Source organism: Lissotriton helveticus, chromosome 8 (genome assembly GCF_964261635.1).
Source record: "Lissotriton helveticus chromosome 8, aLisHel1.1, whole genome shotgun sequence".
Lineage (NCBI taxonomy): Eukaryota > Metazoa > Chordata > Amphibia > Caudata > Salamandridae > Lissotriton > Lissotriton helveticus.
In genome coordinates, this window is record NC_136069.1 from 188,695,295 (window position 1) to 188,721,708 (window position 26,414).

At 46.0% G+C, this 26,414-nt stretch overlaps 1 protein-coding gene across 4 annotated transcripts in view; it reads right to left on the reverse strand.

Moving 5' to 3' along the window:
- SIM2 (SIM bHLH transcription factor 2) overlaps positions 1 to 26,414 on the reverse strand; it is a 453,956-nt gene that overhangs the window by 131,011 nt on the left and 296,531 nt on the right. The window lies entirely within an intron of this gene.

Sequence of the window (26,414 nt, forward strand, 5' to 3'; positions counted from 1 at the left end):
AACCAGTCATCTACACCCTTCTGCCAACCCTTCATAACCCTTTATCAAGGGTTTCCACACAAGATGCAGCCACAGGAGCTGTCAATATGACATTTTTGCTAAGGAATCCCACGTTTTCTATTCGAAATTACACATAAATGTTCATGATATCACTGGAAAACGTTGTAAGATTCATTTTAAATATTTAGTTTTTCATCAAAAACGATCACAAAGTAGAAATGTGCACTAAACGTGAGGAATGCATGTGTTAGTTGATCATCTTTGAGAGTTTTAGGAAGGTTGGACACCGGTTAGCGTTTTTTTACACTTTTGCCAAATATATGGTTTTTGCAGTTATGCACATTGTCTTGAATTCTCCAATTTGTTTACCTAATTTTAAAATTGGTGAAAATCTTTAAGAAGATGCCAGATTCTTACAGTTTTCCAAGCATGATGGAGGGTAGGGTTATTTTAGATTAAATGGTTGTGCGGGTCATAATTCTTCAATTAAAGCAACAATATAAGTAATTGGGTTATTGGTTGACAGAGGTACCGTGAACCCCACTCAATCAGAAACCACAATCCGTGTTAGGGTGAAGTCACAAGCAAACCGTATATTTACCTGTGCTCCACCCTCTGGTAGCTAGGCGCATAGCAGTCAGTCTTAACTTAGAGGCAATGTGTAAAGTATTTATGCAGCACTTCAAACGAGGATTACGTGAAACACAACATAAGAAATGTCCCACACCAATTTAGAATAATAGAATAAAATTGAATAAATAATTTAAGACCAAACCAACAAAAATCCAATCAACAGAACTGGAGATATGCAATTGTAAAGATTTAAAAGATTATAGCATCAAAAAAGCACAAAGCACCAAATGTGGTTCTCTGGTCGCGCCGGACCGGGACAAAGTCACAAGTTCAGGCCAACTGTGATGGCGCATATCCCGGATACAGGGACCCAGTTAGGGGGGCTGAACAAAGTATCTTAATCCTTTTTGTGGAGCGTTGTGAGGTCCTGCTTCGAGGATGCTTAGTTCAGCTGAAGCAAGGCGAAGTCCTGGTGTGGCAATGCTTCGCACAGCAGCAAATCGGGGAAGCTGCGAGACTTTGATGCAAGGTCCTGTATCGTAGTCATGGGTGGATGCGGATGATGAGGGGCATGTGATACAAAGTCCTGCGTTGAAAATGCATTTCACACCAGGTGGTTCTGAAGTAGCTGAGTCCTGCGGAGTCATCGTGGGTGTTGTTGATGAGGGGCTTATGATGAAAATTCTTGTGTCGGGGATGCATCACACAGCGGTTCTGATGCGAAGTTTCTGTGGGATTATACATCGCACTGTTGGCCCGATGCGATGTTTCGGGAGGAAATGTGTTTCACTCCGTCAGTTCTGCTGGGACCACAGCTGGGCTGGCAGAGCACCTTCAGGGCCAATTCCAAGGGTCTCAGACTTCAGGACTAGGGTGACACCACTTGAGAGTGTAAGACTCACAGCAGACAGAGTCCAGGTGCTGGGATTAAGGTGGTTGGAACCTAAGGCTCTGGTCAGAAGGCCAGCCAACTAGCCCTTGGGGTCACTCTGGTGGTCCTCGGTTCAAGAAGCAGCTCCAGCCCTTCATTCAGGCAGCAGGCATCAGGTTAGCAGAGTGGCAGTCCTTACTGATGAGCAACATAGCAGTCCTTCTTCTGAGGGTCCCCACAGCTCCCGATGTGTATTGAAGAGTTTGGTCTAACGGTCCAATATTTATACCTGTTGCCCACCTTGAAGTGGCAGAGGGTTCTGAAGGGTTCCACTCTCCCTGAGGTTCCTGGAATTTCCTTTCACTGTGCCCTGGCCCCAGCTTGATTGGGGTCACAAAAGACCAGTGCCAAACCCTTTGTGAGAGTGCTCAAGCAGAGCCTCTGTGATGTGCAAATGTGGTAGGTGACAGCTCTTCCCCTCGTGGAAGTGAGGGGGGGGCCGGAGGGAGGAAGTTCTCGTTTGTTCATTTAAATAAGATGTAGAGTGTAAACAGAGTCGATTATCTGGCCACAATGCCTGTGGACTGGCGATATGTTGCAGTTGTTTATTGTATTGCAGGGGGAACTAGGAGCATGGTCGTTAATCAGCAAAATAATAGATCTGTAAATGAGCCAACTGATAACTGATTACCGGGGGAGAAGAATGCTGGATTGATTGTAATGATGAATATCTGTTTGCAGCAAAGAAAATCAATAAAATATGTTTACAAAGAAATTATGCTGAAAATTGCAAACTATAAGCATCAGAAAGGAGTACAGCATGAATGCTCACACCTGAGTCAGTTGAGGTTTCTGAAGTTGTTTGTCAGGTCCCAACCTACTTTATTTTTTGTAGCTTAATCAGAACTTATTTTGAATGGTGAAAAAATATGTGTCTATGAAAACAACACAGCAGCAGAATCTCAAGTAGCTCCTTGTAAAGAATCCGTAGTTCACTCGCTACTTAATTTTCCCCTTGTATTCTGTTGTTCGGTTTGTTTTCACCATAAAAAAATGTACAAGTATCTAGAGTGCCCTATTGTAATCTAATAAAAGTCGAAATGGTCCGTTTAAATATGACCAGCAAACTTAATTAATGGCTGTTTTTGCTTATGTTTTTGAAGGTGTTCTTTTAACATCATCATATCACATTATTCTCCTTTGCCCAATACCATTTTAGTTTTAAAGTACATTTTGTCATGCTTTCAGCAATGTTATATTCTAGATACCTTTTAGTTTCATAGCTGAATTGTGAAGGGGAAAGAAAACTATCCCTAAATACTTATGGATTTTTCGGCCATCCTGTTGACGTAAACTGTGCTTTACCCCATGTTAGACTAATGTTCAGATTTGTTACCTTTGCCTCAAATTGTAAAGCGCTCTGATATCCTTCGGGATCAAGTTCGCGCTATATAAAACTTTATAAATAAATAAATAAATAAATGAGCTCAGAGATCAGCTCAGTGGCCCATCCTGCCAACACATATCCATGAGACTTCAGAAAACAGGAGGCAAGCCAACAAGCCGTTGGAGACCATTTATAGGGAAGGGGGAGTCCAGCTCTCCTCCAGAAGAGTCAGAAGCAGCAGGGCAGCTTGCAGAAAATCAGTCCTTCCAGTAAAGCAGACCTTCTGACAGAGGTTTGGTTCACGATCCAGAAGTGCTTGATTTCAGGGGGGCAAGAGACTCCGTGCTTATACCCAAAAGGGCCTTTGATGTAGGGGGTGACTTCAAAGCAACTCTCTGAAGTGCACAAGGATCCCTTTCAAATCAGTCCTGCTGCCAGGATACCTGTGGGGGGTAAATCAGTGCTTTGTGTGTGGACAAGACACTACCTATTGAAGTGTGTCAACCCTCCCATTCCTCCCTACCCAGGATGGCCTATCAGACTGCAAATGAATGCAGATGAGTGCTCAGAATGCAGATGAGGCACACCTTCCAGTGTTTGTGGCTGTCTAGAGGGAATTAACAAAGTGTAGCTGTCACCCAACCCAGACATGTATTGGAGACGGGTTGTCATGAATGAAGAGCAGTTAGTACAGAGAAATGTCCACTTTCTAAAAGTTGTATTTCTTAAATCAGTAATGTTAACTCCAACTTCACCAGTAAGGAAGAATTATCATTACAATTCCAAACATACGAAACATGAAAAAGCTACTGCTTCGATCAGGAATTACAGCTTAATAGTGTAATTCCCACTGCTGGCCTATGAGAGGGGAGTAGGCCTCACAGTAGTGAAAAATAAAGTAGGCTATTTGTCACTACCAGGGCATGCAAAACATACAAGTATATGTCCTACCTTTTACTTACATGGCACCCAGCCCTTGGGGTTACTTAGGGCCTACATTGAGGTGACATATGAAAGAAAAGGGGGGATTAGGGCTTGGCAAGTTGTTTTACATTTGAAGTTGAAGTGGTAGTAAACTGCACACACAGGCACCTCAGTGGCAGGCCTGAGACAGGTTTGACAGGCTCCTTCTGTGGGTGGCACAATCGAAAGGCTACTTCTGTGGGTGGCACAATCAGTGATGCAGCACACTAATAGTTTTTGAGGTATATCCTCTGGGTATTTGGTATACCACTTTACAAGGTACTTGCCAGTACATCAAATATGCCAATCAGGTATACACCAATGTCATCATGTTTAGGGAAGAAGTACATACACTTTAGCACTGATTAGCAGTGGTAAAGTGCTCAGAGTCCTAAGGCCAATAAAAAGAATCAGCAAAAACGAGAGACAAAAGGCAAAACGTCCAGGGGAAGACTACCCTCGGAATGCCAGGTCAAACATACCTGCTTTCTAAAAGTGGCTTTTTCAGGATTGAGACTGAAAATCCAATTTTATCAATAAAGAGGGCTTTTAATGACCATTCTTTAGACACCAAACTCAATACTCCTATCTACTCCCAATTGAAAGCTATCACTTATTACACGTAATAAGGTAATATAATGTTATCCGATGGGAGATGTCGGCCTTTTAATAGGGAAAAGGGAATTTAGGAGTTTTTCACTACCCGGACATGGCAGGAAGCCACTGTAAAAATGGCACAAAATAGTTGTAGTCCAGTACCAGAACACCAGTAAAATATTATTATGGTGTAGAGCTGCCACTGGACAGTCAATCTCTAACTACTTCTGTGAGTAATTAGGTTGTTTGTTGCTTGACCAGAATTCACACACCAGTCAACTAACAGCCGCAATATCAGCAGGGTGAACCACAAAAAGTCACTAAATTAACCTGCTCTTAACCCAAGGTAGCTTGGCACAAAAAGCAGTCAGGCTTAACTTTGAGGCAATCAGTAAAGTATTTATGTAGCACACAAACTGTAATAAAGTGAAAACACAACACAAGAAAAATCCCATTCCAATTTAGAAAAATAGAAAAAAAGTGTAATAAATTATTGTACACCAAAATGACAAAAATCCAATCATTATAACCGGAGTCATGAATTTTCAAAGTTTTTAGTAAAAACAAGTGCTTAAAAGATCAAAGTGCCAACCGTGAATGTCTAGTTGCATGAGACTGGGTTAAATTTGAAAAAATATGCCGACCGTGATGAAGCACAGGTCGGAAACAAGAAGTGGACTGGGCCTGGTCGGCGCTTGCCTTTGGCTTAGAAGAATTTAAAAAAAATATTTTTGAGGTGATAAAGTTTAGTGGGTAAAGGCTGCAGGTGGGGTCAGAGGAAGGATCAGCATAATCAATGAAGATTTTCTTAGTCTTTTTTTAAGTAACAAATCTCCAGTGGTACAAGGCTGCAGCTGAAGACAATTCCAGGAGGCCCTTTTTGGCGAAGGACAGCTGAACAGGATTTGATGTAGCAGGAGCAGGTATTAGGTCAGGCCGACCAGCCGCGTGCCTTGGCGGATCGACGAGTAGGTTGGTCCTGGTCCTCCCTTGGTTCTCAGGACAGTTATTAGTATTAGATTTTGGGTATCTGGGCACCTTTAGCACCACAACCAAGGGTCCAGGTCTGGAGGGACGCCACTTGAGGGATCAGTACTCACTCAGGTTGGTTCAGGTGCAGATTCAAGAAGGTGGGAGCCTGTTTTCTCCCTACGGCTCTGAACAGGAGGCCAGCAAACTAGCCCTTTGAGTCACTCTGGCGGTCCTGGGTTCAGGGGAACATGTAGGGCTCAAACATTCATGGCAGGCTCCAGGCATCAAAACAGTCCTTCCAGGTGCAGCAAGCCAGTCTTGTGGAGTCCACAACAATAGTCAGACATCTGAAAGTCCAGAAAGTGAAGTTAAGAGTGGGTCTTCAGGCCCTATTTTTATACCTGGGGCCGCATTAAACATGTGGCATTTTCATTCATTGCACCAGGCGCATCTTTATAAAGGTTCCGCATGGTGCAATGTAGGAAAGTGCACAGCATTATGAGGATTGCCCTGCCCCCAGGGCAGCAGTGAACTTGTGCTGCCCTGGGGGTAGCGCATTCATTTGAAATACGGAGCGGCTGCTTTGAAGCCGCTCTGTATTTCACTGTGCAGGCGGCAACCTGCCTGCACTTTTGAAGGGGATTAGAGATCCCCTTGCAGGCAGGTGCAGTGAGTGACTGCATCCTCCTGCAAGGGGGTGTCTGAAGGTTCCAGAGGACCCCTTTAGCCCCTGTGGAGAGCTGCTCTCAGGAGCTGCCCTGTAAGTGTGCCTCCTGACAGCTTATTTGCCTCTGTGCCTGCGTCTGTAGTACGGCTTGGGCGCAGACTAAGAGATTCCCTCATTTGCATTGGGGGCCCCCATGCAAATGAGGGAATGCCCCCTTAAAGATAGCACTGGGGCTTTATGTGCACCAGCGCTATTGGTTTTATAGAAGGGGCTGCACAAGCGTCTGCGGCCCCTTCTGTAATACCAAAGTGACCTCGGGCGCGCAAAGCGGGTGCATCCCATTGCGGCCCAGGGGCACTTTATGTAATAAGGCCCCTGGTGCCGTCTTTGAAGTTGGAGTTTCCAGAGAATTCCCTTTCAAGGGCTTGGAATTGCCTGACTCTCTCCCTGGCTCAGAGCTGGCTGCAGGAACAATGCAGTGGTGACAAGCCCTTTGTGTGAAGGCAGAACACAACCTATTCAGTTGCAAGTGAGGCTGTGCCCAGCTCCAGCACCCCATCCTGCCAGCAGATGGCCCATTCAGGCACACCTACTACCTCTATTGTGTGCCTGTCTGAGAGGAATTTACAAAGTCTAACTGCCAGTTACACCCACACATGTGACCTTGGAATGGCTGCAGGCATCAAAAGGTGTAGGAAACGAAAATGCTAAATTGCTATAAAAAAAAAGGAATTTTCCAAATTGCTATTTAAAATCCAACGTTACTATTATATAGGATTCTAAATTGAAATGCTTAATTGTCCCTAATCAAAAGTTTACTTATTAAATGTATAATGGCAACCCAATGTTATCCCATGGGATAGGTAGGCCTCACAGTAGCAAAAAACGAATTTAGGAGTATTTCACCACTAGGACATGTAAAGCTTAAAAGTATCAGCCCAACCTTTTCATTACAATGCATCCTGCCCTATAGGATACCTAGGACCTACCTTAGGGGTGAAGTATATGTAATAAAAGGAAAGTTTAAGGCTTAGCAATGGGGTTATATTGTCAAGTCATATTGACAGTTTAAAACTGCATTCAGGCTTCAATGGCAGATGTGTTTATGGGGTCTACTTAAATGGTGGCACAATACATTCTTCAGGCCCACTAGTAGCACTTAGTTTACAGGCCCTGGGTGTATGGTATACTGCTCTACAAGGGACTTATGAGGACATTAAATATGCCAATGGAGTGCAAACCAATTTAACCAGGTTTAGGGGAGTGAGCACAAACATTTTAGCACTGGTTAGCAGTGGTAAAGTGCACACAGTCTTCAGGTCAGCAAAAACTAATTCAGCAAAAAAATGGATGGTAAAGGCAAAACGTTTGAGGGTGACCCTGCAGAAAGGGCCACGTCTAACAACTTCCTGTATGGTTAACATGTCGAAAACCTGGTGCACTGTAGAAACTCTTCACACAATTACAGTAACCTAATTTCAAAGTGTTGCTTTTATGATAAACCACAAAAGCAGCATAGAAAGAACAAATGCCTTAGTCAGCAAAAACACACCCAACACAGATGGGGCTCCAAGTCCTATCTGTGCAAGTAGATGAAATCACATTAAGAAGGCTTATACACAAATCCTGAATCTGTTAATTGATATGTGGCATCCCAGACGGCAAATTCACCTTTTTACTCCCTGTTTGACTTATAGGTTTGCAAAGGATTTTGTGATTCTGTTCCCATTAATCCAACAACATATTCAGTGGATGTGTGGTTCAACCTGGACCTATTGTGGCCCATATGTGAATAATCTCTAACTAGAACACTGCTGTCTCTTCAATACTAACCTTTCATCAAAAGTACAAACACACCTACAACAAAGCAATTTGAAGCGTCTGAGTGTACCATTACTCTTGAAACATATAGCACAGGAAACTGAGATATAAATTGGATGGGGCAGAAGAGTGGAGAGAAGGCTGAACAACAGTCAGTACTGTTTGGGACTAACTACATGTGATAGAATTGCTGCCTTATTAAAACCGTCAACGTACTAAGTTTGGAGATGTCCAAATTCATCAAGTCTACCTGCAAAAACTGATTTCATTAAAGGCATTGTGTGTACAAAACTAGTTCTGTGAGGTAGCAGTTTATTTTCTGTGAGGTAGCAGTGGGTAATTAAGGGTCTGTTGGTTAGAATAGACACTGAATAAACAGACACCGTGAACCTCACCCAAAATCTCTTGCAAGGTAAAGACATTTCACACTCTTTCTTTAACCCCTTGGAATGGTTCCGTAGCGAGCCACGGTGGTTTTGTGCTGGTGACGGAATGGTTCCGTCACGGCCCGGCCGCCGCGCCTGCGCTACAGTGATTTCAAGACTGCATTCTATTGAGCGGGCGGGGCCGTGACGGAACCATTCCGTCACAAGCACAGCGCCACCGTGGCTCGTGACGGTATGGTTCTGTCACGAGCATGGCGGCGCCGCGTGGCCCCACCTCCCCCCTAGCGCCACGGCGGAATTACCGTCGCGGCCAAGGGGTTAAAGAGCATTTATTTTCCCCATGCAAATTGTCCTGCAGAGATGAAAAAGGTCTTCATTCTTTAGCGAAAGATCCGTGCCTTAATTGAAAATGGTGGAAATATAGGCATTCTTTTAGAGTAGGGCTGGCTGGTTGAATTCCGCCACATCACTGAAGGCTCTTCAGCGGACCCTCAGTCGCGACTGCTCCGTTGAAGGTACTAAATGTTTGCTAAGCAACCGACATGTTTTATGCGTCCATACAGCAATATCTCAAAAGGAGGAGTTTCTTAATTGAAAAACAAAATATAAATGTCATTGACATACAGGAATCCTGATCGCTGAGCATGTGGCGGTTATTTCTTTGCTTTCCTGCACAAAAACCGCTTGCTTTCCTGGCAAACGCGAACAGGAAAAAAGTATGTTGGATCCTCTGCCCAAAATAGGGTAAAAGATATAAAGTATTTAAACAGATAACCCAATATCTGAAGCGCTGTTGGTCAAAGATTTGTACTTGCAGATAGATAAGGAAATAGAATGGTGAAACTGCAAATTTGGTGGATCGGATATAGGGCAGGTTTTTGAGGCAGTATCTATGCCCCTTCAAACCCTAATTGAGAGTCATAGTCATTTTAATGATGAGAAATTTGGAACACCACAGATCAAAAGTGATAGTCCTAGTTAAAGGTTACTCTTTATAAAGACCAATGGCTAGAGTAAGTTTGACATGGAATTATTCAGTTGTTGTGATGCACAGTGCATCCGAGGCCGATGAGAAAAGCCGCGTGAGCGACGAGCTCCGCCAGCAAACCCGACATAATCCTGATTATGCATTGGACCCCTGATGCCACCAAACGATCGGAAAGCGGAGCATGCCTGTACTAGCACGGTTCCGCTGCAGTATTGAGCAAAATTAAAGTGCTTTTGGCGGTCTTGCGGCTTGAGACGACGGCGGGAGGCATTTACAAAAAGGCGGCAATACGGAGACGAGAGGGCCAGAGCCTGCATTAAAGGAGGCTGCCACTTGCCAGCAGGGGAGACGTTTGCTCAGCAAACCAGAGGATTGGGACGGCTGGGCCCCCCCTGGCTACGAAATAGGAGCTACGGTGGTGAGCTGAGCGGGCGGACTTGGCCCGCGCTGGATGAGCCCAGAATAGAAACAGCCTGCAGCGACGGAGCGCGGTAGCCGACGCCGAAGGAGCGGTGATCACTACACCCCCTGGGACCGAATGTGAAAAGCGAGTCATCGGTGCGGCTGTAATAGACGGACCGGAGGCACGGGAAGAATCCGCCCTCAAACTGGTGAGTGGGGCGTGGCGAGAGCTGGGGCCGCGGACTGCAGAGGTGGGCGCGGGGTCCCGGGGACGCTGCGGCCTGCAAGCCGGGGCGTGGGAGTGAGCGCTTGCCTGGAAAAGTCTGATGGCCCCCAGCGGGAGCCCTGAGCAGGGACAGAGCCCGACAGCGGAGAGCCAGCGCCCAGTGAAACAGCGGCAGGAGGGCAGGACTGATAAGGGCAAGTCCCTGGAGGTTCGGTGAGATACGGCAGGCCCGGAGGGGAGCGGCACTGAAAGACTTGCCTCCCGCGAAGTGAAGCACTGCTACGGGCCGAAGAGGTTGGGGGTTAAGTAAGCTCATAGTGCTGACCGAGTGCCACCATTATCAGCACCAAAGATACTGATCAGGGCAGATGGAGCTTGGCCCAAGATCAGAACAATAATGAGAGCTAGTCCCGCTTGGGATCCCAGGTAATAGTGCCTTATCATTTGCGCCTCTGCTGAGGGCTACGATACTGAGTCATTGAAGTTGGTACTGCACACGGAAACAACAGCAAGCAGGTGTGCTCTAAGATAGGTGGAGATGTTAGAGGCCCTCAGGTTGGGAAGATGGCATGCATGCAGCTGAGATATAGTGGTTCCCTACGCCCCTGAAAACAACTACACGGTTGGACCCCCGGAACCACGCGCAATAACTGTGAAGCCTGATCATTGTTGGGTGCGTACGACTTGACCTAACCCCTAAAAGTTGATAGGGTGGACGCCGACGGACCACAATATGGGGAAATTGAAAGGGAAGAAAGAAGGAGCATAGCCGCTCTCGGACAGCGAAACCCCAGGCCAAGCTGAACCAGACACGCAGGAGGCACCTCGGAACCCTATCATGCAGCAGCAATTCGATAAAATCCTGGCAGCGATTGCAGATTCCCACAACGCTCTTCAGCAAGATATCGCACAGGTGGCAACGGGCCTTGGCCTTCTAAGAGCAGACCACTCTAAGCTAGCAGACAGAGTGAAACTGGTGGAGGGGGCGCTCCAGGCCGCAGAACCAGCACAGAATGCACTGAAAGTCACGGTGACAAACGCCTTGGACCGTATTGCGGCATTGGAGAGGTGCGCTGAGGATGCCGAAAGTAGAAATCGGCGGAATAACATCCGCGTAGTGGGTCTGCCCGAAAAAGCGGAAGGATCGGACATGGTGCAGTACCTAGAGAACAGGTTGAAATCGGTGGTGGCCCCAGAGGGATTGTCATCCTTTTATACCTTGGAACGAGTGCACAGAGTACCAGCTAGACCGCCGCAGCAGGGGCGACCCCCATGACCTGCTACTCCAAAAGGCGCACACTGATGGCCCTTTCCACGTCGGAAATTGCAAGGTCAACCTATTACCGGACTATACTTTTGAGATCCAACGGCGCCGCTCATCCTTCTTGCCGGTTAAAAAAGAGCTGAGGGAAGAGGGTCTTCAGTATTCCTTGCTGTTCCCAGCTAAATTGAGAATAATTATAGATGGCAAGACCTGCTTCCATTAAACCCCGGAAGAAGCATGGATGTGGCTGGAATCCTATAGAGCTGGAAAGGATGATCAGGGACAAAGGACCCAAGACACCCCAGAAGGGCTTCCACAGCGCAAATCACAGAGACTTCGACAAAGGCGGCGAGGTCTGCGGAGGCCCTCAACATCGCAAACTGAGGTAGAGCGGCAGGGGGTGCTGGAGGCGGTATCTACTTTTTCAGGAGATCGGATTTTGCAATCCCCGGAAGGCACTGACTCAGAGAAGTACAAAGAGCACTCCGAAACGGAGATCTCCGAAGTGGACAGCATACGGATGCCGCCGATCACGCCGGCGACAGCGGATGGGCTACTAGACGAATAAAGGTTGAACTCTGGGAGGCTCTTATGAAACTGCTGGGGATGGTGAGAGGGATTGTAGACTCTGCTGCAGGGGTGTGATAATGAAGTTGGATGCTGCGCGGGGAGGTGGGACTCCTCTGTCTCAAATGTGCAGTGATAAACTCGAACTGTTAGTTGATGCTCAATGAGACTAAAACCGGTGATCGGGGAGGGGGAAATGTATGGTGTATTCTTATTTCGGGTTTTCCGGGCGGATATGAGTCCAGAGTGTAAGCGTCGGTCTTTGGCACTGAGCTCCCCTCGTTGCCCATAAGGCATGCCCTCAGTAACTGCTGGTGGGCTTAGACGTGTGCTAATTGTTGCAGTGGTTTGGATGGGGACTAGCTGTTTAGTTTTAGGTCCTGTTCTCGGGGTGGTGGGAATGTTGAGTAGTTGGGAGAAAGGTTGGGTCAGGGGGTTCACCTGTGTGGTTACTGGGGTACGAATTGAAATGCGAATGTTGTACTATAGTGATGGGGGCGATACCTGATTTACATTGTATTACCTGGAATGTGAGGGGACTTAACACAATGACAAGGCACCACAAGATCCACATACTTAGTCAGAAGAGGAATACACGTAGCATTGCTTCAAGAAACTCACCTCACCAAGGCAGAGGGTCTGGCTTTGCAACGGAGATGGAGAGGACTGGTATTCAGCACCGCATACTCTGCGTTTACACGGGGGGCATTGATCTGGATTAGGGCCGGGGTTCCTTTCCAGGTAACGAAACAGACAATAGACCCTGAAGGCAGATTTGTAGCAATGGAAGGGAGACTACGCGGTAGGGATATAGCGCTCTGTAGCATTTACGCACCAAATATTGACCAAGCGCGCTTCCTAGACCGTTTATCTGGCACGTTAGCACATTATTTTACAGGCTCTGTAGTGATGGGAGGGGATTTTAATTCCATAGCGGACGTATCACGAGATAGATCGCACTCACCACTGGCGGACTCCCCTGTGCATAGACTTGCTAAATGCAGACTGGAGTGGCAAAACAGATGGAATTTAGTGGACATGTGGCGCACACACCATCCACATGACCGCGACTACTCATACTTCTCTGCGAGGCATGACCTGCATGTTCGTTTGGACGCAGTTTTATGCGCCACATTAATAGTGCCATACAAAGTGCACACTGAATATCTCACCAGGACATTGTCTGATCACAACCCACTGATGTTTACTATACACTGGATCAAGCCCTGATCTTTGGACTGGGTAAGAGTGGTCTGCTTAATTCAGACACTCTGTTCATCACCACCCCCTTTTCTGTATCGTTTTTGGCCACTATAGGTGTGGCAGGGTATACTCAGACATGAGTCCCTTTCTCACTGCTCCATCAGGATTCAAGTAAGCCGGGCCGAAGAGGCTGAAATGCCAGAAACCGGTCCCCGGTCCCCGGTAGCTTGTCTCCTTTCTGGTGAAGAATTGGCTTGGTAGTTTGGTCTGCCCTGTTCCCATGATGCACTGGGCCAGGGACAGACTAATTTGCATATAGCCAGGTTCTGAACTGGGATGGGGCAGTGAGATAAATAACGGTGATGGATCAAGCCCTGATCTTTGGACTGGGTAAGAGTGGTCTGCTTAATTCAGACACTCTGTTCATCACCACCCCCTTTTCTGTATCGTACTATACACTGGATGGCGGCAATGTCTGCCATCCCCACTTGGCGACTATGACCTGAAACATTAGATGACCTGATTTTTCAGAGGGAAGTAGGTGAAGGGAATAAACATTACTTTACCGAGAATGCTGGCACGGCGTCCACAAGAGCAATGGACTGGGATGCCGTTAAAGTGGTAATACGGGGGCTCTGCATTAGTAAACATGTAGGGGTGAGGAAGGCACTACTACAGGACGTAGACCGGGCCAAGGGTAGATTGAGAAAGGCGGAACAAGCAAGGCCTGGACATCTTGAAGTGCAAGCAGAGGTAGCTGCAGCTAAAGAAGAGGTGGCAGTAGAGATAGAGAGGCTGCATTGCTTTGATCATAAAACTTATATCACGACAGCACACTCTGAGGGAGATATGGCGCGGACATTACTAGCTTGGTTGGCCAATCCGATGAAGCGGGGCACACCAATATTAGCACTAAAGATGGAGATGGTGAAGCAGTGTTTACCCAACGTGAGATTTTAAACCGATTCTTGCAGTACTATGAGGCATTGTATAGGAGCTCGTTGGTGGCGGGGGATTCAGAAATCGACTCTTTTCTGGGTGGGATTTTACTTCCAGAGTTAGAAGAGGAACAGGCGAAATGCTTGGGCCGTGACATAACGATGGAGGAAATTAGGAGTGCTATCAAGCACATGGCCCGTAATAGAAACACCGGGAGTAGACAGATTGCCTGTAGAATTCTACTGGCAATATGTGGATTTATTGGCTCCGAGGTTGTTGAAGGTATATAGAGAGGCGAAAGAACTAGGTCAACTCCCTGGATCAATGAGGGAAGCACTTGTAATCCCGCTATTAAAGCCTGGCCGTGAAGGAACAGATACAGCCTCCTATCGCCCATTATCAATGCTGACTACTGATTACAAGATTTTGAGCAGGATATTGGCGACTCGCCTCTTGCAGCACATGACTGCTCTGATCCATGAATTTGAATTTGAATTTTTGAATTTATTTTATTGTACAGTTAATAAAAACTCACAATATTAAGCAATAGATAAAAAGTCTTTAAAAAGAGTGTTGCACATTAGTAAAATCACAGAGAGTCTATAGTAAATTAGTGAGTCTTTTTTCTGTTGGCCATGGGCTTACTTGTTGTTCTTATGACTGCTGTGATCCATGAGGATCAGGCTGGGTTTATCCCAACCAGGAACACAGCCTCTAATGTGCGGAGATTGGAGAGGATATTAGAAGAGGATCAACCAGGTGCACTGAAACCTATGGTGCTTTCAGTGGACATAGAGAAAGCCTTTGATAGTTTGGAATGGCTGTATTTGTATAAGACGCTAGGACGCTTTGGAGTAGGAGACGACTTCGGACCTGGACAAAGGTGCTATGCACATCCGCAGTGGCTAGAGTTAAGGTGGGAGCATTGATATCACCCCAATACCGAGTAGCCCGTGGAACGAGACAGGGGTGTTCGCTCTCCCCCTTATTGTTTGCCCTAGCAATAGAACCACTGACGGCAAGAGCTAGATTGGGAGAGAGTTATGACGGCCTGTCGTACAGGGGGGAGATCGGCAGTATATTTCGCTGTATGCTGGCGATTTGTTGATGTTTCTGGAGGATGCAGAGAGTGCACTGGAGGGGGCGGCGAGCTTGCTGTCAGAATTCGGAGATATTTCAGGCCTACGGGTGAATTGGACCAAGACATGTCTGTTTCCGGCGAGGCCCGGGGAGCTACCACCCATCGCATCTAGGGAAGTGCGATGGGAACCGACCTACCTGGCATACCTGGGTGTACATATCTATCATAGGGCCAATGATATGCTGGAAGGGAATGTGGGGAGATGCGTGAGAGCATTGAAGGGTAGCATGGCCTTTTGGGCTACTCTCCCGCTATCTCTGACGGGTCGGATAGCTCTATTAAAAATGGCGGCATTGCCTAGGCTGTTATATTTTTTTAGAACGTTGCCTGTGTGGATACCGTGCTCGATATTTAAATAATTGAAATCCTTGATTGTGGGGTTCCTATGGGGGTCTGGTAGGCGGAGAGTGGCCCAAGCGACACTGATAAGACCAAAGGCAGAGGGTGGGCTAGTGGTCCCCGATTTCGAACTGTACTATTTGGCGGCCCAGTTACAGGTATTGATACAGTCAGTGGCGAGGGAATTTAGAGGCCCTGAGCACCTGAGAGGCAGGGGGATACCACGCCATGTCATATCCTTTATAGTCATGCAACAAAAGCTGGACCTTAGGGATCTCGCCATGGAGGAAAAGACACTGAGACTGTGCTGGAATCGGTTCACAGCATAGGGCGGGAGTTGTACATCCCTATGCGCCCGAAATCCTGTTGGGGAGGGCTACAGCGTTACCACTAGGGAGCCGATTGGACGTCTTTACAGGACTGGGAACAGGCGGGGATCCAGGTAGTTGGGGATTCATATGAGGACGGGGAACTGTTACCTTACCAAGCATTGCAAGAGAGGTACGAACTGCCTAGAGGAGGATTTTTAATACACGCCGCGCTGGTTTATGCAATACGGGCACAGTGGAGAGAAGGGCTCACAGAACCTAAAACAACAACGGCATGCCAATATATAATGATGGCGGCTGGGACTTTCAAGGCGGTCACATGTCTGTATTCTAGAATGCTGAATGAAGGGCTGGCACCACTGGACACATTGAGGGTAAAATGGGAGGCAGGTATCGGGAAGCCCATACCGGAGACAGCATGGGAACAGATAATGCGTAGGGCTTGGAAACGCAAGATTTCAGCTGGTGCATTTCTATATACTACACAGGGCATACTTAACACCGGGTAGGATTAGGAAGTATTTTAAAGTGGAGGAGGCAGCGTTCCTCGGTGCGCGAGCGAAGGGGTAGAGTTGGACCATATGCTATGGGAGTGCCCTAAATTAGGGGACTACTGGGAAGAAGTGGGAGACACACTGAATATGACCACAGAGCGACAATTAACTTTTGACATAGCAACATGCATACTGCATTGGTTCCCTCACACACCCAAGACCAAGGTGACAAGCAAATTACTAGATATGGGACTACTGCTAGCGAAGAGGGAAATATTGAGGCATTGGAAATCGAAAGACGGCCCTAACAGCAAGAGATGGAAGGTTGAGTTTTTAAAATGGGCAAGCAGTGAGAATGTCCTTAGATATCAGCAGGCGCGATGTCTAAATAATGAAAAGGCACTAGATTCTGCAAACGCATGGGAGATGTTGGTACAATCTTTATCAGATCGCCAAGCATAGGAAGAGTAGGCGAAGCGAACTGGGTGCCATAAAGTCCTCTTGCAACTACAGGTACATTGTGGGATGATTTTAGTAGTAGCTTCATCACGACAAGAGGCTGGAAAGGATGCTCACAGTAACACACACCGGTGGGGAGGGTGGAGGAGGGCGACATATTGGGGTTTGGGGGTGGTCTAGTATGAGATTTAAGATTTGCAAAATTGAGAGCTATAGTATAATTACGTATAAATCATCAATGTACTATTGTATTGCATCAATATACTACTGAATGGTCCATGTGTGATAAGTTGGGGAGGACTATTGGGATGCTTGACATAAGATGATGTTGAATGGTTATGAATAGTGTAATTTGCACATATGAAACCAATAAAATATGTTTTTAAAAAAAAACAAAAAAAGTGAGGAACAGTGCATCACAAAAGAGGTAGCGAAAAGTTTTATTTTGCCAGGTAGAAATGGCACTTTAAAGCGGCACACAAATGCTGCATTGGCATGCCTGAGGCATGCTTGTTTAAGGGGCTACCTAAGTGGGTGGCACAGCCAGTGGTGCAGGCCCACTAGTAGCATTTAATTTACAGTCCCTGGGTATAGGTAGTACCACTTTACTAGGGACTTACAAGTAAATTAAATATGCCAATTTAGAGATAAGCCAATGTAGCCATGTTTTAAGGAGAGCACATGCACTTTAGCACTGGTCAGCTGTGGTGAAGTGCACAGCATCCTAAGGCCAACAAAACCAAAATCAGCAAAAATGGAGGAGTAAGCCGAATAATGTGTGGGAAGATCAATCTAAGGCTGACAGGTCTAACAACTCCTCTTACTTGCAGTAGTTTTCTCCAGGATCTTTTAGCATTAGCTTTTAGGAGTCCTCACTGTCAATTGTCCTCTTCCTAGGAAATTTACAGTCAGGCTCCCAACCACACACTCTTGTGAAGGAAGCTCTCTATAGGTAACAGGAGCATTCCAAAAAGGGAATGTTGCAATCACAAAAGAAGCACATCAGATTGATAGAAATGGCTGAATTAAGAGTACCATTAAGAGTACCATTAAGAGTGTGCATTGGATATGAAAAAAACAACTACCCCTGTTTTTTGTTGGGTGTACGGGTGGAATTTCTTTGCCTGGAAAAAGCTCAGGTGTATTTCCATTTTGACCTTAACATTAACTATAACTAAGCCGATTTCCCCCGAGCCAAAAATTACTAGCTTTGGGTTAGGCATACTCTCTGAAACGTATGATATTTATGTGCTTAAGCAAAATAACCTTTCAGAAATATGTTCTGTTGGAGAATGCTCTTCTTAGGGCGAAAACCCTCACTCAACCTTGGGTGACATGCTTTATCATAGGATTCCATCTTCCCACCTGCACCTCAAGGTGCCTGGTGTGGGCTACAACTCTCTAACAGGGAGGAGCAGAGGTGTTTTGGGTTAGATGAGTAAAGATGTTTAGGTGAGGTGCAGAATGAATAAGGAAAAAATTCTCTCCTGGTAGGTGAAACGTAAATTGTATTCTGGTGTATCCAGTGGGCAGGATTAAAGAGAAAGAATGGCAGGAAGTTTGGAAAAAATACTCCATATAGTACATTTATGATGTAAAATGATCAACCTGAGATAATCCCAGATGGGAAAATGATTCTAAGGTTTTTGTAGACAATTCAGAGTTTGAAAAAATATGGCCTTACACAAAGAATACATTTTCCTGTGATTAGAAAAAACATATTATAGAAATAGGAGAAGCTACAGCGGTCATCCGATGAAGGAAACTAGAGACAGAAGAAAAATCTTAATGGAACACTAGGCAATGTTTGAAAGAATTTAATCTTGAGATTTAAGAATTCAAAGAGTACACCTTTAGCACAATAAATCAGAAGTTGGAAAATAGATCTTAGACAATTGTAAAAAGAAAATGTTATTTGTACATCTTAAAGATTATTATTAAAAAAATCATAATCAGCGAAAACCAAGAATATGTTGTCATCATAAGTTGTGATACTTTGACATACTTTGATTGATGGCTCATGGTACTCTGGCAATGGTGCAAATGATCCATCCACATCTAATAGCATGCCAACCTACTTCTCTTCTCAAAGCGAGATAGGAAGAGGTAGTAGGGAGAAAAGCGTTTTCTACAAACGAGGCCAATGAACCCAAGGTGGTATCAGAATCAAAGTCCCAATAGGAGAGTTTGCAGACACACAGGAGTTGATATACGCAAAGCTGTGCTGTTGAATTTATCATCATATTCACTGTTGACCCTCAAAACAACTTTCATAAACAAAAGCCCAAGTTTTGTAATAATGACTATTCAAGATTATAGAACTGCGCAAACTATTTTTGCCGAAAGCACAACTGTGCCCAAATTATGTAGCTGGCCTATGTGGGCAACCCATACCTATTTTTGGAACTAACAATATTGACACACAGATGTCTACCTGTCATTTATTATAAATTGATTTGCTTAAATATAGACATACAGCTCTAGGTTTGCTAGTCATCTTATTAATTAACTATGTGTAATAAGACTTAAATCAATGAAGCTTCGGTATAAGGAGCCAGAAATAGTTATCTACAATGCAGTGTATTATAAAGAGGCTGTTCTTGTCCAGGTTCACAACAAAATGCATCACAGAAAGATCAATTAGAACCTGAATAATTAAATCTGTTCCTTTTTTATTAAATACTTTTTTTATTAAAGTTTTACAGTATACAACCAAAACCCTAAGACATACATGTTGTTCAATAGCCGACAGCAAAGTGTTAGAAACAATATGTATCATGATTATTAATCCACCCTTACTGAACACAAACCTTATAAACCCAACTCATCCGACCATACCCCCTCCGATGCAACTTCATCACATCCCAAGGTTTGATTCAGCACAAGAATACCACTTCTCAACTGCTCTAGTGAGTAATGTTCATGTCTGCCTCCGAGTCTTCCCCCTCTATGAAGCTATCCAGCAACTCCCCCACGTTTGCAGGTCATCCTGCATGTTTGCGGCCCTTCTAGTAATTGTGATTTGTTCCTCCTCCGCCCTTGCCCATTCCTACACATCTCTGCACCTCTGGGGTTCCTCAGGGATACTGTTACTCATCCATCCCATCACCACTCTCCTTCTTGCTAGTGGCAATGGCAATCTGATAAACTTATGGTGCATCTTTTTACCTTTTACTCTGAGAATAACCCCTAGTATTACCCCCACTATGTCCTGTACATGCCCTGGCTCTAACGACTTGCAACCACTATTGATGTAATGCAGGGAAGTCCCAAACTAAGCGCAGAAAGTTGGCTACAGGCGCCTGAAATCAGGGGCAGGTAGCAGCTCTGTCAGAATATATCTTTCGCAGAATTACTGGTGTCATGTATGTTTTATGAAGGAAATTGAATTGGATCAATTTAAATAGAGGATTACTGGAGACCACCCTGATCTGTTTACATGCTGTATCCCATAACGTTTCAGAGAACAGGTTGCCAAGATCCTTTTTCACACTCCCTTGCCCTTTTACAGTTCAATGGGGACCTTCTGCTTATTGCCCTATACAAATGAGTGATAGTGTGTTGGGTTGTTCCTGGTTGTAGGATGGCTTGTAGGGTATGTGTCGGGACAGGAGTGGATGAAAACTCTGCCCAGATGTCCCTTGCCGTTTTTGCTAATTTGGCATAACGGAGGAACTGCCCCAGTCACACCGCAAATACTTCCTGGGCTTCTGGAACAGTAATAAATGTGTTCCCTGGATAAAGATTCCCCAAAGTATTGCCGCCTCCATCATACCATTGAATCATGGCCATCACCTCAGTTATTTGGTGGAATAGGGGCAAGGTCTATATTCTAAGCTCTTTTGCAAATGGAGGTCTGCAGATTATTCATTGCACTATGCATTCCCACGCCACCCCTGTCTGTTGAACTATGTATGGAAATTCCCCAGGAATATGGCTTCCTGCAGGGCCAGGATTATGTGTCCTTAAGTAGTCTCCTTTCCCAAGTGCCTATCTCTGCATAGTAATATGCTTCCAAATCCATGAGCCATAATCATCCTCCTTCGAAGGTTTTTTTAGGTCTCGGCTAGCGTGGCTGCGCACATGCGCAGCTCGCTCGGCGAGATTTAATGTTTTGGAGGAGCTTCAGTAAAGGGCTTTAAGCCCCGCCCCTCTTTCCCATTGGCTTGCGTCACCGTTTATGCTAAACAGTGGCCAGCCACTGACAAAGAGCTTTTTGTGTCGTGTACTTTTGGCTTTTTCAGGCGGCCCACTTGGACAGGCTTGCCTGCTTTCCGTGCGTCGCAAAAGGTTTCTTATCTTTATGGAGCCATGTGTTTCAAACACATGGCCCCATAAAGAGAAGAGATCGCACGCAGTAAGGATTGCTCTTTTTATTGTTTGCATTCCTTCACTGTTTCCTCCTCTCCCCCACCCCTCCCTTCATTGTTTTCCCACCGCTCACTTGAGCAGCTTTTCAACTCGTCAGCATCACATTTCAACCTCAGACCTCACTGCCACACATGCTTGTTTAAATGTACCTAGTTTTTGCTTCCACGCATATTCATATAACCGTGCATAGAACAGACACCATGTTACACCGACACAGTGATTCCGGGTGACTTCGAGCACAATCTGCGAGAAAACCAGCTAGAGTGCTACAAGACTATTGACACGACAGGCGCTATGTACTAATACTCTCAGCAAAGAGCACGGCGGTGTGCCATCCTACGACTCGAGGCATGGGTTCTCACTGTTCAGAAGTCCGTTCCTCTTATTGACACTGTAGTCAAAAAAACTCCCTGTCTCTTGTAGAAAGAGCATGTATCAAACTATGCCCAATAAAGCGCCAAGAAGCGCCTGTGCTCTTGTTACCCACTACAAATGGATTGCCAACCAGTGGGAGTCCACAACCTGTGCTCGCTGTGGCACCAGTATGCATGGATTTCTTAGCAGAGTTTAAAATTGCAACAAGTGATTCCGGGTGACTTCGCGCACGGTCAGTGAGAAAACCAGCTAGAGCGCCACAAGGCTATTGACACGGCAGGCACTATATACTAAGCTATATACAAATACTGTCTGCAAAGAGCACGGTGTTGTGCCATCCTACGACTCGAGGTACGGGTTCTCACTTTGCTGAAGTTCGTTCCTCCAATGGACACTGTAGTCAAAAAAACTCGCTGTTGGTTGTAGAAGGAGCGTTTATCAAACGATACCCAATAAAGCTCCAAGAAGCGACTGTGCGCTTGTTGTTATCCACTGCAAATGGATTGCCAACCGGTGGGAGTCCACAACCTGTGCTCGCTGCGGCACCAGTATGCACGGATTTCTTAGCATAGTGTAAAATTGCAACAAAGGATTGTAACGTTGAGGTGTTTGTTTATTTTTTTTATTCAAGTTTAACATATATCATAGATTTACATGCTGTCATCCAGCCTGTATGTACACTCCGTGCATGAACAGGCACTGCTGCCCGTGCAGTCCTCTCCGGTTACCGGAAGTCTTGTTAATTGCAGGGTTTGTGTTCGCGCTGAGTGTGCATTGGGAAGGTTTGAGGTGGGAGGTTTTGTAACGTGATAGGAAGTGTTTGTGGGAGCAAAAGCGGTGGCCACAGCAGCTGACATTGTTACCCTTTTGTATGAGCAGGTCTCCTGAGGCATTTCATGAATGAGCAACAAAGTGTCACCAAGTGTTGCGTCTGGGCGGGGCCAAGCCCTGGTCTACGAGATGGTGGAGATGGTGATGCTGCCTTCCAGGCAGGCAAACGTGGGGTCCCCACGGGGGATGAGATCAGGCAATAGTCCGGGATGCATTCAGTGACTTCTTGGAGTACAGAGTTTATTCATTTTTTATTTTTATTAAAAAGAATGCACATTTTACACAGTTTCTGAATCGAATATTGAGTATATTTGGTTAAGGCTAACAGAAGACTCCTTATCTATAGTGACACCATTTATGAGTCATAGGCATTAATTTAAAAACAGTGCATTATGGGAGCTTTAGTCCCAGTTCCAACTGGCCTAGCGGTACAGATTACAATGCTTTCGAGAATGAAAAACTGGATGGAATGTGATCTCGCCATTGGCACGTAGTACGGGGCGGGCATTAGTTTAAGGCAATGCATTCTGGAAGCTGTAGTCTGTGGTTAACAGTAAGTGCCAGTTGGATTGCAGTTCAAGGTGACCGTAATCTATACTACTATTATAAAGTAAGAACTGGGAACCTTTGAGGCGGGTAAACTCGGGAACCACAGCGCCAATCCAAACACCCAATACATCATTGGAATTGGCAGGGCCTGCAGAGTGACATAGGCTATATAACCCCCAAAAATATACGTTCTTTAAAAAATATACCTTACTAAAAAAATAGTCCCTTGGAAGTAGCGCCGGCCGTGTGCACGAACGTGCTGACATCATCAGCAGCGCGAGGAGTCCAGCCGTGGGGAGGAAAAGTAAAGACGGCGCGAGGTAAGGGACTTCCTGGAGCGCAGAAAGGAGCAGACAATTTGTGACGGGTGTCAGCATTGCAGGGGGCCCTGAAGCAGCCTTAACGTCGGGGCGGCCGGGGGCCCAGAAGCAGCCTTTTGCTCCCGGACAACGTCGGTACGGGCTACCAATAAATGAATAAACAGGGAAAAAGAAGGCCCCTTGACAACTCAGAAAAATAATTAAAAAAGGCCTGTGGTTACTCGGAATCGGTAAAAGTGCGCAGGAATACAGGGACTGAGGCCCGGATTAACCCTCCTCCCCCCGGAGCTACGGAGACTCACAAGAGGCAGAGATAGTTGATAAAAACACCTGATAACGGAACATGGACGCGGCAGGCGGGGGAGGGAGGGTGGGAGGGAGAGAGAATCAGTGGTTTGTGATACTCATCGGGTGAAGTCATTTCATATTTGTTGCTGTTTCCACTTTAACACCACGCACAGTAAATGTCTCTCCTATTATAAAATCACATTTATAAAAAATGGAATTCTACATCGCAGACAATTTGGGTGCTGAGGTTTTGTCAGGTCTCTGCCAAAGCGCTGCTTTACAGTGATCAATGAGGCGTTTAATCAGTGCGTGAAGACACCGGCATCACTGCAACCAGAGGCCCCAGTTTACGGGAAATGTGGCATTATAAATTGTCTGCACATGTTAAGGTTTGTCAGCATTACAGTGAGATTGCAACAGGCGTTTTTACACACCCCCTGGCGAGGGTTGCAGACACCACTGCGACCAGAAGCCCAAGTTTATGAGACTGTGGCGCTAAGCTGTGTGCAAGTTATATGGTCATAAAAATACATGAATGATGGATGCAGGGTGGGTGCATTAATGATTTTTGGGTGGATGGGTGCATGGATGAATGCATGCATGCATGATGGGTGGATGGATGGATGAATGATGGATGATGATGGATGGGTGGGTGGATGGATGGATGGGTGGATGCATGCATGAATGATGATGTATGGATGCAGGATGGGTGGGTGGATAGATGGGTGGATGCATGAATGATGTATGGATGGATGCATGCATGATGGGTGGATGCATGATGGATGGGTGGATGCATACATGAATGATGTATGGATGCAGGATGGGTGAATGGATGGGTGGATGCATGAATGAATGATGTATGGATGCAGGATGGCTGGGTGGATGCATGAATGATGTATGGATGGATGCATGGATGCATGCATGATGGGTGGATGCATGATGGATGGATGGGTGGATGCATGAATGAATGATGTATGGATGCAGGATGGGTGGGTGGATGGATGGGTGGATGCATGAATGATGTATGGATGGATGCATGGGTGGATGCATGATGGATGGATGGGTGGATGCATGAAGAAATGATGTATGGATGCAGGTAGGGTGGGTGGATGCATGAATGAATGATGTATGGATGCAGGATGGGTGGGTGGATGGATGGGTGGATGCATGAATGATGTATGGATGGATGCATGGATGCATGCATGCTGGGTGGATGCATGATGGATGGATGGGTGGATGCATGAATGAATGATGTATGGATGCAGGATGGGTGGGTGGATGGATGGGTGGATGCATGAATGAATGATGTATGGATGCAGGATAGGTGGGTGGATGGATGGGTGGATGCATGAATGATGTATGGATGGATGCTTGGATGCATGCATGATGGGTGGATGCATGATGGATGGATGGGTGGATGCATGAATGATGTATGGATGCAGGATGGGTGGGTGGGTGGATGGATGGGTGGATGCATGAATGAATGATGTATGGATGCAGGATGGGTGGGTGGATGGATGGATGGGTGGATGCATGAATGAATGATGTATGGATGCAGGATGGCTGGGTGGATGCATGAATGATGTATGGATGGATGCATGCATGATGGGTGGATGCATGATGGATGGATGGGTGGATGCATGAATGATGTATGGATGGATGCATGGATGCATGCATTATGGGTGGATGCATGAATGATGTATGGATGGATGCAAGGTGGTTCGGGCTCGCTCGCTGCGCTCGCTCGCTGCGGTGCAATATGCAAATTAGTTTACGCCGCACCACTTTCATATGTCACCAGCCGCCCCTGATTGTCTGCACTTTTTAATTTATTCCTGCATAACGCTTGCGCTGTGGTTGTGAAATCAATTGTATCTATCCATACTAATATAATAAAGAGAGAGCCCAAACCTTTGAGGCGGGTAATCTCAGGAACCACAGCACCAATCACAACACCCAATACAGCGTTGGAAAGGGCAGTTGCAGCAGAAGGACATAGGCTATGCAGACGCCCACCATATACATTTAAAAGGTAAAAGAACCGTGCCAGAAAGGTAGTCCCTTGTGGGCATGTCTGCGTTGTGCTGTGGGGATGTGCTGGGGGCGTGACACACGCTGGGGGCATGTGGTACGTTCCGCCCTTCATGCCATGTCTCATATCGTGTACTGTGGGTGTGTGCTGGGGGTGTGGGCGTGTGCGGGGCACGGTATTGCGGAAAAAAAAGCGAGCGTACCACACCCTTACTCCTTAACCGCTACCGCGTTTTCCCGCTGTGCGCTGATTTTTGAAAAACGCGCGGTTTGTGACAAAGCCAGCTCGTCATCCGCGTAGCGCAGGTAACGCCCATGACGAGCTGGCTTTGTCATCAGCACGGAAGGGGTTAAAATACCCCAACACCCTTAAACACTAACCCATCTTAACCCTATAAATATACGCTGTACCCCAAAACGCAAACCTATCCCTAAACCCTAAAAATACCCTTGTACCCCAAAACCCAAACCTAGCCCTGAACCCTTAAATACCCCTGTACCTCAAAACCCAAACCTATCCCTGAACCCTAAAAATACCCCTGTACCCCAAATCCCAAACCTAGCCCTCAACCCTAAAAATACCACTGTACCCCAAAACCCAAACCTACCCCTGAACCCTAAAATATCCCAATACCCCTGTACCCCAAAACTCAAACCTAGCCCTGAACCCTAAAAATATCCCTGTACCCCAAAACCCAAACCTACCCCTCAACCCTAAAAATACCCCAAAACCCAAACCTAGCCCTGAACCCTAAAAATACCCCTGTACCCAAAACCCATACCTATCCCTAAACCCCAAAACTACCCCTGTACCCCATAACCCAAAACTATATCTGAACCCTTAAAATACCCAAACAGCCCAAAACATACCTCAGTACCCCAAAACATATACCCCTATACCCATACTTACCTTATCCAAACATTAAAAAAAAACATGCTTTTACCATTCATGCATTTACAACGAATTTTGTTGTAAATTTATGCATGGTAAAAGCATATAAGATTTAATGCCATGCGTTATAATGGCATTGCGGAGTCATGGTATTTTTGTAATGAAAGTA